Here is a 14,710-nt window from a genome sequence, read left to right on the forward strand (position 1 = left end):
TTTATGGGGGAAATAACCTTGAATTGAATTTCGAAGCCACTTAACTTTCAGAGAAAGCAATAAAATCACTTTCCCTTCTTGTCCGCATTTCCAGCGACAAAATTAAAGAATTTTATCAGTAGCAATTAAACTTTAAAAAGCATATGGTAATTTATGTTTAAAATTACTTTTATAATAAATGCAGTTATAATTTTATGCGTAAATCTATCTTTTTTTAGTTGAAAATGTAACTAGCATGGTTGTGTAACACTAGATAATGTTTCACTTTCTTCTTGCTTTCCATGCAGATTTCTTTTGCGATTAAGATTTATAAAATAAATTGCAGATACTACTCTACAATATAAAGATGTATCCATTGCTATTTTAATTATGTGTAGTGTTTATGAATTTGAAACCTGTTTTGTGCCGTTTAAGTATTTCAAAAGATGATTTTCTATTTAACGAATTTCCCATACAACGAACTTATTATCAAGATTTAGCGACTTCGTTAAATGAAGATCAGACTGTATATTATATATATATATATATATATATATATATATATATATGGGTCATTCTCACGAAAACTGTCATTTTTCAGTTCATAAAATCCCAAAAAAGTAAAGTGAATAAAAAGCTCTTTTATATTAATAGAAATACGTAATGGCATTATAAGGAAAGTATATATCCTATAAATTATACTTAATATTTAAATTAATTAATTTTTTAAATAATTAATTTATAATAATTAATTAATTTAATAAATAAATTAATCAATTTATAATAATTAATTAATTAATTTTTTAAATAATTAATTTATAATAATTAATTAATTTAATAAATAAATTAATCAATTTATAATAATTAATTAATTAATTGATAAATAAATTAATTAATTTAATAAATTAATTTATTAATTTATTTCTTAAATTAATTAATAAATAAATTAATTAATTTCACTATTTAAAAAGTGAGGGAATGATATTTTATTTTAATACATGTTTTTATCTAAGTTACATCTACCTAAAGTTTGAAAATGATAACATACTAAGTATATCTACTATTTATTATAATTTAGTCTTATATATTTAATAGTTTTTACAGGTTTGGGAAATAAAATTGGCTGGAACGATTGAACAAAAAAAAATTTAATAATATACTCATCTTGAATCATTCCCTCACTTCAGCGTCATTCCCTCACTTTATACACTAGTGAGGAAATGACAAATTCAATAAAATTTAAAAATAACAGTTAGGCCTAATTAATTTCTGAAGTCAATCACATACAATTATATTCATGCAAGAAAGCAACATATAATTATCCACTTTCTCGATGAAGTTGTATTTTATTTTACTCTAAAAAATGACATGAGGGAATGACAAATGTAAAAAATTTTACCTGATTTGATTCATTCAAATTTATTCCACAGCAAAGCTTCTTTAAGTTGAAGATGGAAGCATACTGCAATTTTGTTCGACGATGCCAGTTGTTAACTGCTAAAGATTTTATTAAAATATTTTTATTCTAAGAAGAGTGCAGGTAATAAGAACATAGTTGTGAGGGAATGATGCGAAACACTAGGGACAAAGTTTAAAATAGTGCTGTGTTAAAATTTTTATCAGAAATTAAATGTAAAATTGATTTTCTGAATTCTATATTTCAATATTCTGAAATAAAAACACGAATTTGTAAAAAAAAAAATTTTTATTTCAGAAACAATTTTTTTCTTTTTTTAAATCAGCAGTGGGGACAAGTGAGGGAGTGACATATTGGTATATTTTAATTACCTAAAATAAATAAAAAAAAAAATTGATAATTTTATTTTTATTCTTTTGTTAGCTTGCATTCTGAAGGACACTTTCCCTGAAATTTTTTCTTCGTAAGTTGTAAAACAAACATAAAATATACTGGAGACATGAAAAGAAAATGACTGTTTTTGTGAGAATGACCTATATATATATATATATATATATATATATATATATATATATATATATATATATATATCATCCGCTGTGGAATTGGAAAAAAGATTCTTCCTGTTAGATAATTATTTAACGGAAAAAAAGATTTAGTATCTAACTGAAACACTAACAATGATTAACAATTGTACCACATTTATCTAATCGAGAAACTAAATAAGTATATAATTGAACTGTTGATGAGATTTCTGCTGATTGTTTATTAATGATAAAAATAATTTTGATATTTGTTCTATATTTAAACCAGATTTTGAATCGTAGGTATCCCTTGAAAATTTAATCTAAATTATAGGTTCTATTAAATTTTTAATAATAACTGATAACATTAACAACAAAATTTCATTGCAAGAGTTTTTTTTTAAATTTATCTATAAAGTTATAAAAAAAATTTCTTTTTAGAAAGAGATAACACAAATAATAAATATTTTATTCGACTACGCATTTTTAAAACTAAAGTTTTTATGATTTTATCTTAATCCTACCTAGAAACATGGATATTATTTGTTCACCGACTTTATACAGATAACAGCGACAAAAAAAACGTCTACCGCGGAAAAACGAAATAAAAGAAAATATTATAAAATAAACACAACTTTATCGCATTTTATTTTTGTTTATCTGATATTTTCTTCCAAATATCCTCATCGTCATGCAGTAAATCACCTCATCCTTTGTCCACAAGATGGCGACACACGCAAAAATTCATTGAACCAAATCGTGGTCGAAAGAAATACTACTGATGACACTTGGTTACTCATTGAAAACTATCACTGGTCTTTCCCAGCAAATGATAGAGCCATCGTTTTCTTGTTCTTTCTATTTAACAGGTAGCGAGTACGGTTATAGTTTAAAGAGAAAAAAAATATCTCTGTGATTGGAAGAAATCTTAAATTATTATGGATCGTCGAGAAGACACTTGAGTAAATATTCGATTTAATGTGTTGCATCTTTACCTGGTTACTTCTTCCGGAGCAAAAATCAATATTTTTACGATCATCTCTTCTTCTAGGTAAGTTGGAGATATTTAAAAGTTTATTATTCTTTTAGAAGTTTTATTGGAATCGTTTGACATAAAACGAAGATTTTGTTTACTGACGTAATTGCTTCGCGAAGTTCGAAATGACTTTTGTTTTCGTAGAAATTAAAAGAACAAAATAAGAAAAATAATAACTAATATCCAGGTGTCTTTTAAATTCTTTCTTTCTTTCTTCTTTCGATTGTTCGAGTTGCTTATTAATTTTTTTTAGTTTGTTATTTTTTTCAAAATATAAAGAAAGGACATTTTAAGCTTTTTTGATTATTAGGTCCAGTTTTTAAATTCTTTTTTCTTGAAGTTTGATTATTTTGCACAAAGTTTGATTTCTTATATCTTCAAGGCATTGTTTGAAATATTTTGTTTCAAAACTTTTTTTTAATTTTATTTATATAATATTTATTGAAACTTTTTGCTTTTATATTTAAAAGTGAACTTATATGCATATTTTTTGACGGACAAGTTGCCTAAATTAAGTGCATTAATGTTTATTTCGTTTATAAATTCGAAGAATCATTTTAATTATATTCCATGAATTACTGACATAGCAATTAAAATACATTAAAAATCTAATTGAACTATATTGTTAACAATTTTCCTCCATTCCTTTCATTTTATTTAAGCACTTGTAATGTACAATTATTTAAGAAGAGCTACATTCTTGTCAAAATATAAGATAAGGTTTTCAAGTACAAGACTAGTGTTTTTAATATCCAATAATATCTAATAGGAATTAACCATGCAGTGGTTCATCTCTTATGTGAAACATGCGGGTTCCACGTCCCTTAAGCATCATAGTTAACTTTTTTGTTTTTTGTTTTGTTTGTTGGATTTCTTTTTTTTCATCTATTTTTGCGTCAGATTTAGTTTACAGCATGTTTATACAGGACAAATGTTTTTAATGTATTAAAAGGAATTAACCATGAAGTGGTTCATCTCTTAAATGTAAAACATGCGGGTTCCACGTCCCTTAGGCATCATAGTTAATTTTTTGTTTCCTTTTTCTTTCATCTTATTTTTTGCCAGATTTAGTTTAAGTTTAATCTTGTTTAATTGAGATACATTTAGTTTATAATTTAGTTGTCAGATTTAGTTTGTAGCATTTAGTAAGGTCCGTAAAACATATTGATTTTGTTGTTATGAATCAATATAATATCGTTTAAATTTGGAGCAATATAGTTGCGATAAAGCTATCGCTTGTGCCATTCAATTAGTTATACTATTATACAATAAAAATTATACATTTCAAAAATTATTATATATTAATTATCCATTTAAAAAAAATCAACCAATACGAAACTAACTCAAAAATATTAATTTACTAATTGGTTGTATCGAAAATGCATTTTTTTAAATACATGTACTGTAAATTATTTCATAATTTTGTGTGTAATATTTTTTAAGTTAAAAATTTCTATTTAAAATATTATTTGAATAAAGATACTTACATTTAGTTATTAGACTACCAGACTACTAAAGGCTAGAAAATGAATTAATAAAGTAATAATTGTTTCGTATTTTAAATACTGATTGTTGAGGGGTTCTAATTATCTCAGACACTCTGCAAATATTAATACGAAAAAGGTACTCATTGTTGGATGGAAGGATAATGGATACCATAAAGAAAAACTTAAATTAACAGTTATTAACAGATTCTGTTTGGAAATAAACTTTCAAATATTTTAAACTCAATTTTGATTTTTTGTTGAAATAAAACATCAAATTTATTTATGTATAAACATCAAATGTTCAAAATTCCTTAGTTGTAAATAATCCTATAAATATAACTACTTTCATTTACATTTTGACTGTTGGATTTTTCTAGTTTCTAGTGTAGTTTGAAATACTTATTTAAATTTTTATTTCTTGTCCAATAAATGAACTGACCAGCAAAATTAAAAAAAATTGGTCATGAGTTTTCCAAGAGAGCATTTGTAAACTCGTCGCTTTTCCTATCCGATTACAAAAAAAAAAAAAAAAAATATATATATATATATTTTTGTTACAGAATCTTTTTAATTCCTGATCTCAGAATATTAAATTGGGAAAGTAAAGCAGTGAGTTGTCGTATATCTTTTAAGAAATTTTGGTCAGTTTTTCAATTTTGTCGGGTTACTTACTAATAAAATTGACTTAAAAATATTTTGCCCGCTATGACGAATAAGTAGTTGAAAAATAAATTTTATAAACACTTGATAGCTATGAGCTAGTTCAGCAATATATATTTAAGTTTTATTAACTTATTAAGTTTTATTAACTTATGCTCTTACTGATATTTTGCAAGATGTCAGTAAGGAAATCAACGTCTGTTTTCGCTCCTAGTTTTATATTCCTATTTGTGTTTTATTTTGTATTTTTCTAGAATTTTTGTTTCATTTTGAATAATCGTGTGATGATATCACAGGATGATATCTTTGATGATATCTTTTCGTTGTTTTTATTTCTCTATTTTTTTTTTAATTTTTTCATTGAAGTTTTTAAAAAATTAGTTATTATTATTTTTTTTTTAATTTTAAATAAAAATTTTAATTATTTTTTCATAATAATTTAACTTTTTCTCTCTTTAAAAAATGTTTTCCCTATCTTTATTTCTTTTCTTGTTTTCGTTGCGTTTTTATATTTGTATCGGTGTATTCTTAACCAGTAAATTAGCCAAATATCAAAAGTATTCGGCATTTTTTTTTTCATTTCAATTACCATTGATTTTAAATTTAGTTTTATAAAAACACTTTTCGAAAGCTTTATTATAAGCATAATGAACTCTTCGTTCCCGATAACTTTGGAGATAGCAATTCTGTGACGTAGAACTTACATGCTATCCATGTTGATCATTAACCCTATCTGTCATAACGAATAAAAAATAATAAAATAAGAATATTTAAATTTTAAAAAAATCAAGTAGTTCAAGGTAATTCATGCTTTAAAATGTTTTTCTCAAAACTCATATCTGCAATAAATCCCTCCAATTATTAGGTTTTTATTACTAACTAAAGAAAACTAACCTAATACGGAAAAAATGAGGTATTTTGTTCATAGTTTATTTTGCTATCAAGAGTTTATTTTGCTATCTTTCATTCGCATCTATGTTCATCGTTATAAATAAGCTCATGAGACTTATTAAAATAAGTTTAATAGGATACGATTGAATACATTTCGTCATGATAAAAATAATATTCGCCTTGATAAAAATATGGGAATAAGCGAAATCATCTTGATTAAATCTATTCCAATGAAGTACAAATACCCCCGCGTAATAGAGTTTTCTATTTCTAGCAATGATTCGTGAATTCTTTTTCGTGAAAACAGGATTTTGAAAAAACACCTGCTTCAAAGCAGATATATGGTTTCTCTAATTAACGTTGGTTATTGTGGCATAGCTACCAACTTTTGCTATAGTCGATGAAATTTTTTCATAGCAATAAGAACAAATATTAATGCACTATGTGCAAAAAAATATAAATGGACTAGCCTGAATAATTTTTCATCTAATCGTAGTATGTTCTTGTTCTAGACCTCAATCGTAATGGTTCAAATTTGTGACCTCAAATATGCTAATTAATTAGTGCGAACGATATTTTAAGTTGCAAAATCAGCCATAAAAACGTATTTTCTCTGAATAAATACACCTTTTTTTTTTACGAATTCAGATTTCTGACACCCGGGATATAGGGGTTGCCGCAACCTGGGAAATTTCCCGATAGTTTGATCAGGAGAGCTGGCTAATGTTTGAACACTTTAACGTTAATTTTACCTTTGCGTATTTCCCCATATATTGAAAACTTCTAAAGCGAATTGAAAAATTTTTGCACACAATTATAAAATTCTTTTATTCAAAGTTAATTCCATGTAAAAAAAATTTTTTAATATACATATATTTATCATTTTTTGTTATTTTATTCAATAATAGTCGAAAAATTTTCAATTGTAAAGTATGCACTTTTTTACACCATTTTAAAGAAAGTAGTTTTATATGACATCATACAAAATGTGAGCGAAATCGATCGAACAGCTCCTGAGAAATCGAATTTTAAAATCACGACTTTTTTACTTCGTCATAAGAAGTAGATCATACGCGAACTTGAACAAATCCAAAACCAATGATGTCGTCAATTTTAGGTCGATATATTATACAGGTATAAGAAATTTTAAGTCAGTGGATTTACAATTCAAATAAACTGCATCAATAACTGTTACATTGAGGAAGTATCATCAAACAAAATTTCAAAATGTTTTATCGTCCCTTCAATTTCAAAATATTTGAATAAATTTTTCAGTGGTTTCAAAAAAATAGCTCAGTAATCTAATTTAAATAAAATGCCTTTTTTTGCTATCAAAACATGCAAAAACGAAAGTAAAACTGTTAACTAAAATTAAACAAAGCTACAACTAACACTAAATTTATTATTGGATAATTTTTAAAAAGCTCGCGTAAAAATTTTAATTTAAAATATTTTTATAAACATATTTATAGATTTAATACTTTTGTTTACAACCATTTGCGATGAAAAAAGAAAGAAAATTAGCATGAGAGTTGTCTATTTATTCAGAGCACGAAACTGAATTCAAATCATAACTCTGTTAAGTAATGTAATTTTTTGTAAATTCATTACATTAAAATTTGATCATTATAAAACCTTTTAAAGAGACTTTGTAGAATTTTCGATCAAATAATAAATGCAACAAAATTATTAACTCACAATTTTTATAAATTAATTGCAATTTTGTTTCAAAAATCAAATTCTATGTAATTTTTGTGAATCGCACAAACAGTTGAAATAAATTCACAACATGGCAAATGTTATTGAGACATCTAAGAAAAATTCAATCACATAATTCGTAGCATTTACGAAATGATATTGAAATGAGCAATGCATAAGTATAGAATTATAGAAAAAATATTTATTTATTCAGATGTATACGGCGTGAGGTGCGCTTTTTATTGCAAATATATTCTTTTCCTATTCTTTTATTATTTACATTCGACGGTGTATTAACTAAATGTCTCCTTCATTATTTTAAATTTTTTTAAGTTGGGTTTAAAACACATCATTATGAAATTTTAAATATTAATGAATACTCTAACTTGAGCCGCGATGGCTCAGGGGATAGAGCGTTCGCCTTTCACAGAGGTAAACTGAGTTCGAATCCCAACGATGACAGGTTGATACGAATTCCGCATCCGGCTCGCCCAACCAAAGTTCAGATGTAAAATATCCTCCTTGCCGCCTGGCTAACCGTGGGAAGTATTCGTGGCTTTCCTCTTCATGTAACGCATATGCAGATTAGTTCCATCAAAAAGTCCTTAGCGAAGGCAAATTTCTCCCAATACTTGATCCGAGAGTTCCGTTGTCTTCTGGATTGGTTTCAAAATTTCAAGACTACGTAGTTGAACATTAGTAGTCGTAAACCCTATAAATTGGGTCGGCTGTTCAACGACGGTTATAAAATAAAATACTTTTGTTCTCCGAGTACTTTAATATGCTGTTTGAACTAATGTAAACACTAAATCATTTGAACTACATAGTACAACAGAGATGCCAACTTGTTCTGGACAGCAGTTAAATATTTTCGAGTGGTTATCTTTTTATGTATGATTCTTGGTTTAAAAAATTCGATTTTTAGCGTTTTTATTCACCTCTACTTCTAAATAATTAAGAGGCTTAAGTGATACGCCAATTTAGTGCAGCTACTCTATTTCTTAATTTGTTTTGTAATTAATATTCAAACATTCAACGGAGTATAATTCTGTAAACTTTCTTTCAAGCTAGTATAAGACGTTTTGTAATGTAGATCATAAGGTTGAAAGGATGCAATGAGTTCTGTGGAAAAGCTAAAATAAATTTTAAAACACAGTATGAAAAATTTAATGTAGAAACAATCAATCTTTTAATTTTGAGCTGATGCCGAATTTAGTCTATGCAGGGCTCCCGCGGGCCTTGAAAATTTTAAAAAGTGGTAACAGAAATAAAACAAATATCGATATTTTAATTTCCGGGTAATCACCACTAAAATTTGTTTCTTAAAGAAGGTATATATCCAATGAAAATCCGAGTTTGTAAACCATTTAACGATAAAGTGGTACATTAAAATAATAAATATCTTCTACCATTAACCTAAATTTACTACCGCCACTGAAACTTTTCAAGGATCGTGGGAACCCTATCTATGGAACAAATGCGAAATGTTCGACGCAATTTTAATATGTTAGTTTGTTATTTTTTTTTTGTTCCGTAATGAAATCTAAGTACTTGCTATGTATGAATATGCTATGCTGTTCATGGAATGATCAAATTCCTTTAGTGTAAGATTATATTATTTTTTCATCGAATGCAAAATACAAAGTGGCGTTTCTTACAAACTTGTAAATAATTTGCAAGAAGAAGTGTGGAAAACATTTAAAAAAAAAAGTCTTTTTTTTGTAAAACATATTTACAAAAAAAAAGAATCTTAAATTAAAACATAAATAAGTGAAATAAATAAGGCAAATTATGGTTTTTGTTGTAATGGCAGGCAAAAAAACTGCTATTAAACGTTGAAAATGGTTACCAGGGGAACATATTTCTTTATTACCGAATACAGTTATTTTATTTTGATTTGAAAAGCACGATGGGGATTATAATGTAGTTTTTCATAAATGCAGGTCCTTTTCACAATTTATTCCAAATAATGTTATTAGAAATATAATAAGTTAAAAAAATTTTATTTCTTTTTCATTGGCAATTCATTTTAATTTTATAAAGAGAACCGAAATATTATATAAATAACTGATTATTAATGAGATTTAAATATTAATTAGATTTAATTACAAATACAGATTTCAAAATCCTTACTGTGAGGTAAAAACAAGTCTTTAGTGTCGGAGCCCCGGAACCCTAGGGTTCTGAGGAACACCATTTGAAAACTGCAGTTTTTCATCACAACTTGTGTTCCGTTTACGTAACTTCCGAAGGGAATCGGTCAGTGGAAAGAAGACCTATAATTATGGTATTGTTCTATATCACAATTTCATTTTTGTGACATATTAAACAAATATTAATATTAGGTTGTTCATATCAAATTAACAAAATGGATTTTCAAATGAAAATATAAAACTGCATATCTTACTTTCAAAACTGTTTATTTAATTAAAATATGCTAAATTTGCTGCAATATACGTTTTCCAACGAGATTTTAATGCATAGGTAAGGGGTTATGAAAAATTCTGAACTTTAGAATCAAAGAATTTTTTGTGGAATTTTTAAGACTGACTTCATTTTCAAACTGTTTAGTCCGTAAAAACTCATCTAAATATGTAAAAAAAAATTCAGTGATCAAGCTTATTAATCAGATCTTTCTCCAATTTATTCTTTATTTAATATAATGATTTTTTTAAATTGTGATTTTTCATTAGTTCAATTTGTAATTTAGAAAAAAAATGTTACTGAAGGTCTTTTTTTCTGTGAAAGGTTCAGCTTTATTTTCAAAAACTGCAGTGCAATGTCTGATCTCTGTCTAATATTTATTTATACTTAAAATAAATAAGGAAATCACATTTTAAAGGAATCTATCAAAAGAAAAGAGTTAGTGGATTTTCCTGCTTCCATGCTGTATGAATATTCAGTTCAGTTCAATGTAATCATTCATCATTCAATTTATTAGTGACTTTAGTCTCATAATAGGTCTTAGTTTTCTCTGTAAGGCTAAACTTTACATTGCTAAGATTGGCAACAGCTTGCAGCATCACGGAAGTGAAATGAAATGAGAAAAATAAACATTGTTGCAGATTTCAGATTTTTTTGTTTGAAAAAACTAATCCGATTTTTACCTTATTAGATACTATCTTCATGTTTCGGTATATTAACCAAAGATATGCTGACTAATTAGTGCAGACGATAGTTTAATTACAAAACCAGAAGTTTAATTCTAACTTTTCTGAATAAACGTACTTTTTTTTCATCACTTGATTCTCGAGATATAGCGGTAGCAGCTGGAAGATATGATCAAAGTTAAAGGTCTTTAACACGTGACCCCTCGATCACGTGTGACTTTCTGTATTATGTATTCAATTTAAAACCATAGTTTTTTAGAACAAAATAATTATGATAACAAAAATAAAGTAATCAGACAAAACAAAATAAGAAAAGGAATTTTTTCCGGCAATAACTGGGAATATAAAATTCATGAATGATACTTAAATAAGAGAGGGGTGGAATTATGGGTCTTCGGACCCAGACCCCCAATTTTTTTGGGAACCCAAAGTAAAACTGATGCGCTATTTATTTAAAATGCATTAAAATGAACATATTTTGGTTGCAAACTTTAGAAAATAAATTAAGTGTGGTCATGTTTAATTTAATTTATCTTTCAACAATTTGTTTGGTAAACTTTCAAGCCTGCCAAATCTATCTATCAATATCTATCTATCTATCTATCTATCTATATATATATATATATATATATATATATATATATATATATATATATATATATATATATATATATATATATATATATATATATATATATATATATATATATATATATATATATATATATATATATATATATGTGTGTGTGTGTGTGTGTGTGTGTGTGTGCTCAGTAATATATATATTACTGAAGTATAAATACGTTACCCTTGCTACTTCGGGAAGAAATTCATACTTCGGAGAATCCGTAATTATTGGTGTCTCTTTTATGTGTACGCTAAAATTGTTTATATGTATGGGTGTACAATTAAATTTTGTTTCTAAAATTAAATAAAACAAGTAAAAAATTTTAAAACTTAAATTTTGCTACTATTGAAAAAAAAAATCGCTCTACCGGAGCGGGGTTTGCAGTCGTTTTCTAAGTCTGCTACCATATTATCGAAGTCTCTTTTTCTGTAATGCTTTGCAAAAATAATTGTAAAAAAAATTACTTTTTAATACTACCTATTATCCTATTATTACTTTAAATATTTAATATTATTATTTAAAACGGCATAAAAAAAGTAACGTAAGATAATGACACTTTAAGCATTTCAATTTAAGCTCCTTGAAGAGCAATAGTAAACATATCAGATAAATAACATTTTCAGCTCTATTCTTCAATCAAGAAAAATAACATAAAGTTATATGTAACAAAATTGCTTTCACTTTAATTTCAACATAACGAATCCGAATTCGTTCTGACCACGAATTATGTTTCAAAATTAGGTAGAGATAAACAGAATAAGGCAAGGAATTTATTAGCTCCTCCTTCTAATAAATCTATAATAAAATAGTACGGATGCATCCTTTTTCTTCTTAATCTGATGATAACCGCTCTGATAATAGTTGCACTTACAAGAGATAAGACTGCCTCAGCCCGATCCCGAGCTCACAGGGCTCGTTTACTGAAAAAATATCCCAGCCCGGACTCATGATAAAATTTTCATAAACTTTTTTACTTCTTTTAAGCAAAGTTTTTTCCAATTTTAATTTTATTTTACAACCGTCTTTGAACAGCCGATCCAATTTAAGGTGTACGGTTACTAATGTTCAACTTCGCAGCCTTGTAATTTTGAACCCAATCCAGAAGACAAGGGAACTTCTGGATCAGGTATTGGGATAAATTTGCCATCGTGGAGGACTTTTTTCATGGAACTAACCCGCATTTGCGTTACATGGGAAGGACAACCACGAGAACCTCCCATGGTTAGCTTGACGGCAAAAGGAGTTTAACCAGTTGATCCGTCTACCACTGAGGATATTTCACATCAGCACTGTGGTCGGTGCAAGCTGTATGCGAAATTCGTGTCGACCACCCATCACTGGGAATCGAACCCGGCTCGCCTCATTGGAAGGCGAACTTTCTATCCCTTGAACCATCGCGGTTTTTTTAACGTTTGCTACAGTTTATCAACGGTTGTTACAGTTATTTAGTATAAAAAATTCAAAATTCATTGTGATAAAAAGTTTTTAATGACTAATTTCCATGTTTAGGTTGCAAACACCTAAAAGCGAGACTGCATAATTTGAACTTATCCTCCGACGTACATTTCGGAAAGACTCGGGTTCTAAGTATTTCTATGTATTTCGGGCTCGGGTCAGCTAGTATTCCAATTATTTGGACTCGGGTACCTCCAAAAGCGAGGCCAATCCATCTCTTCTACTTACCTGGTTCATTCATTCAGTTCTTCATCTCACTAAGCATTTCTACCTAAACTTATATTTATTTAGTCTTGCAGTTTCAACCGTTTTATCAAATATTTATTGCATGGTCTAATAATGGATCTATTTATGCTAATGATTGGTATTATAAACGCAAAACTACCTGATTTTATAGTGTTTTTGAGCAAATTTCTCGTTTAAGTTTCCTTTGAACTTGTTGAACTTCATTTTAACTTGTATACCGCTGTTTTTTCAATTTGGTAAAAACGCTGCTAAAATAATTTCTTTTAAAATTCAAGAAATCATTTTACCCGATTCTAAATAAAGTGAACTATTTGAGTTTCTTTTAGTTTTGCTATTAATTTTGAATTTTTCTCTCAATTTTGCCAAGTTTGAGCTTAAAGAATAATAATGCATGCTAAACGCAATTTTCTCAAAAACTCGCAACAAAATTAACTGAATAAATATAACAGACAAACGTTGTATTCTAAAAAAAAATACTATTGTAACTAATGAGTTGGAAACATGTATCCTTTTTTAGTGCACTTATTTAATATTATTTTAAAAGAAACAATTAAAACTGTGCTACTCGTTTTATTTGGAACAAGAGAAAATGAACAAGAACTGAACGTACTTAAAGTGAGAAGAACTTAAACCTAACCTCCTTTTTATCAATGTCATTATCAAACATGCTCTACAGTGGGAAAAAGTTTGATTTAAGATAAAATATTTCTCAGCGAACGTGTTGTATTAAATCTTCTGTTTACATTTTGTTGTTGAAAGAACTCATCGTATATTCATAGCAATACAGTGGTTTTTTTGACCTCAATCTCTTAAAGAAGATTTCAGTTTTAAAGATTATTCTTATATCTTATGGCAGACTTTACATTTAGGATTTATATTGTGATGAGATGTGTACGGTGGATATACATGCTTCTTTTAATGGAAAGCTGTCAGTTTATTATTGAAAACATTGTTCAATAGATGCTGATAGAACTGCATAATATATTTTAGAATCTCGTCAAATAATGAACTACTCGTTTTAAGCTAGAAATTTTTTTTTAGATACAAGAGAAATTTTCATGTAAAAGATATCAAAATATTTTAGTAACATTTAAATAATTCGTGAAAAAATATAAAATATTTTAGTTCAATTTTCCCCTTTAAGCAGAAAAATATTGTAAAGGAAAAATATGGCTAAAAGATGTTTCAAACTTTAAAAATTTTCTATAGTCTGTATAAAATAATTCAATATTTCACTTCTTTAAACTACCGTAAATGAGTTACTCATTTTAAATAAGGATACATTTATTTTTATTCTTCAAATGTAAGAAAAATTATTTTGGTGCAAAAGGTACTAAGATGTTTGATTGACAATTAAATAATTTCTAAAAAAATATAAAAATATCATAGTTTTTTTCCCTTTTAACCATAGAAATATTGCAAAAGAAAAGCATGGTTTAATGATCTTTTAAACTTTAAAAACGTCCTTCTTCTGCATTCTTAAAAAAATAATTAAATATTTTAGTTATTATTAAGCTAATTATTATTCAGTTAAGTTATTAAAAAATTAGTTAACGTTTAACTCATGCAAAGTTAACAT

At 27.0% G+C, this 14,710-nt stretch overlaps 1 protein-coding gene across 1 annotated transcript in view; it reads left to right on the forward strand.

Annotated features, from left to right (window-relative positions):
* The first annotated feature begins 2,582 nt into the window (after positions 1-2,582).
* The window catches only part of LOC107446378 (extracellular serine/threonine protein CG31145), a 162,968-nt gene continuing 150,840 nt past the window's right edge, over positions 2,583-14,710 (forward strand). The window contains exon 1 of the mRNA XM_087163554.1: positions 2,583-2,971. The gene's annotated coding sequence lies outside the window, so the exon portion shown is untranslated. The remainder of the gene's footprint in view (positions 2,972-14,710) is intronic.

This window comes from Parasteatoda tepidariorum, chromosome 5, assembly GCF_982258835.1.
Source record: "Parasteatoda tepidariorum strain Cologne lab strain chromosome 5, Ptep-v5.0, whole genome shotgun sequence".
In the NCBI taxonomy this organism is placed as follows: Eukaryota; Metazoa; Arthropoda; class Arachnida; order Araneae; family Theridiidae; genus Parasteatoda; species Parasteatoda tepidariorum.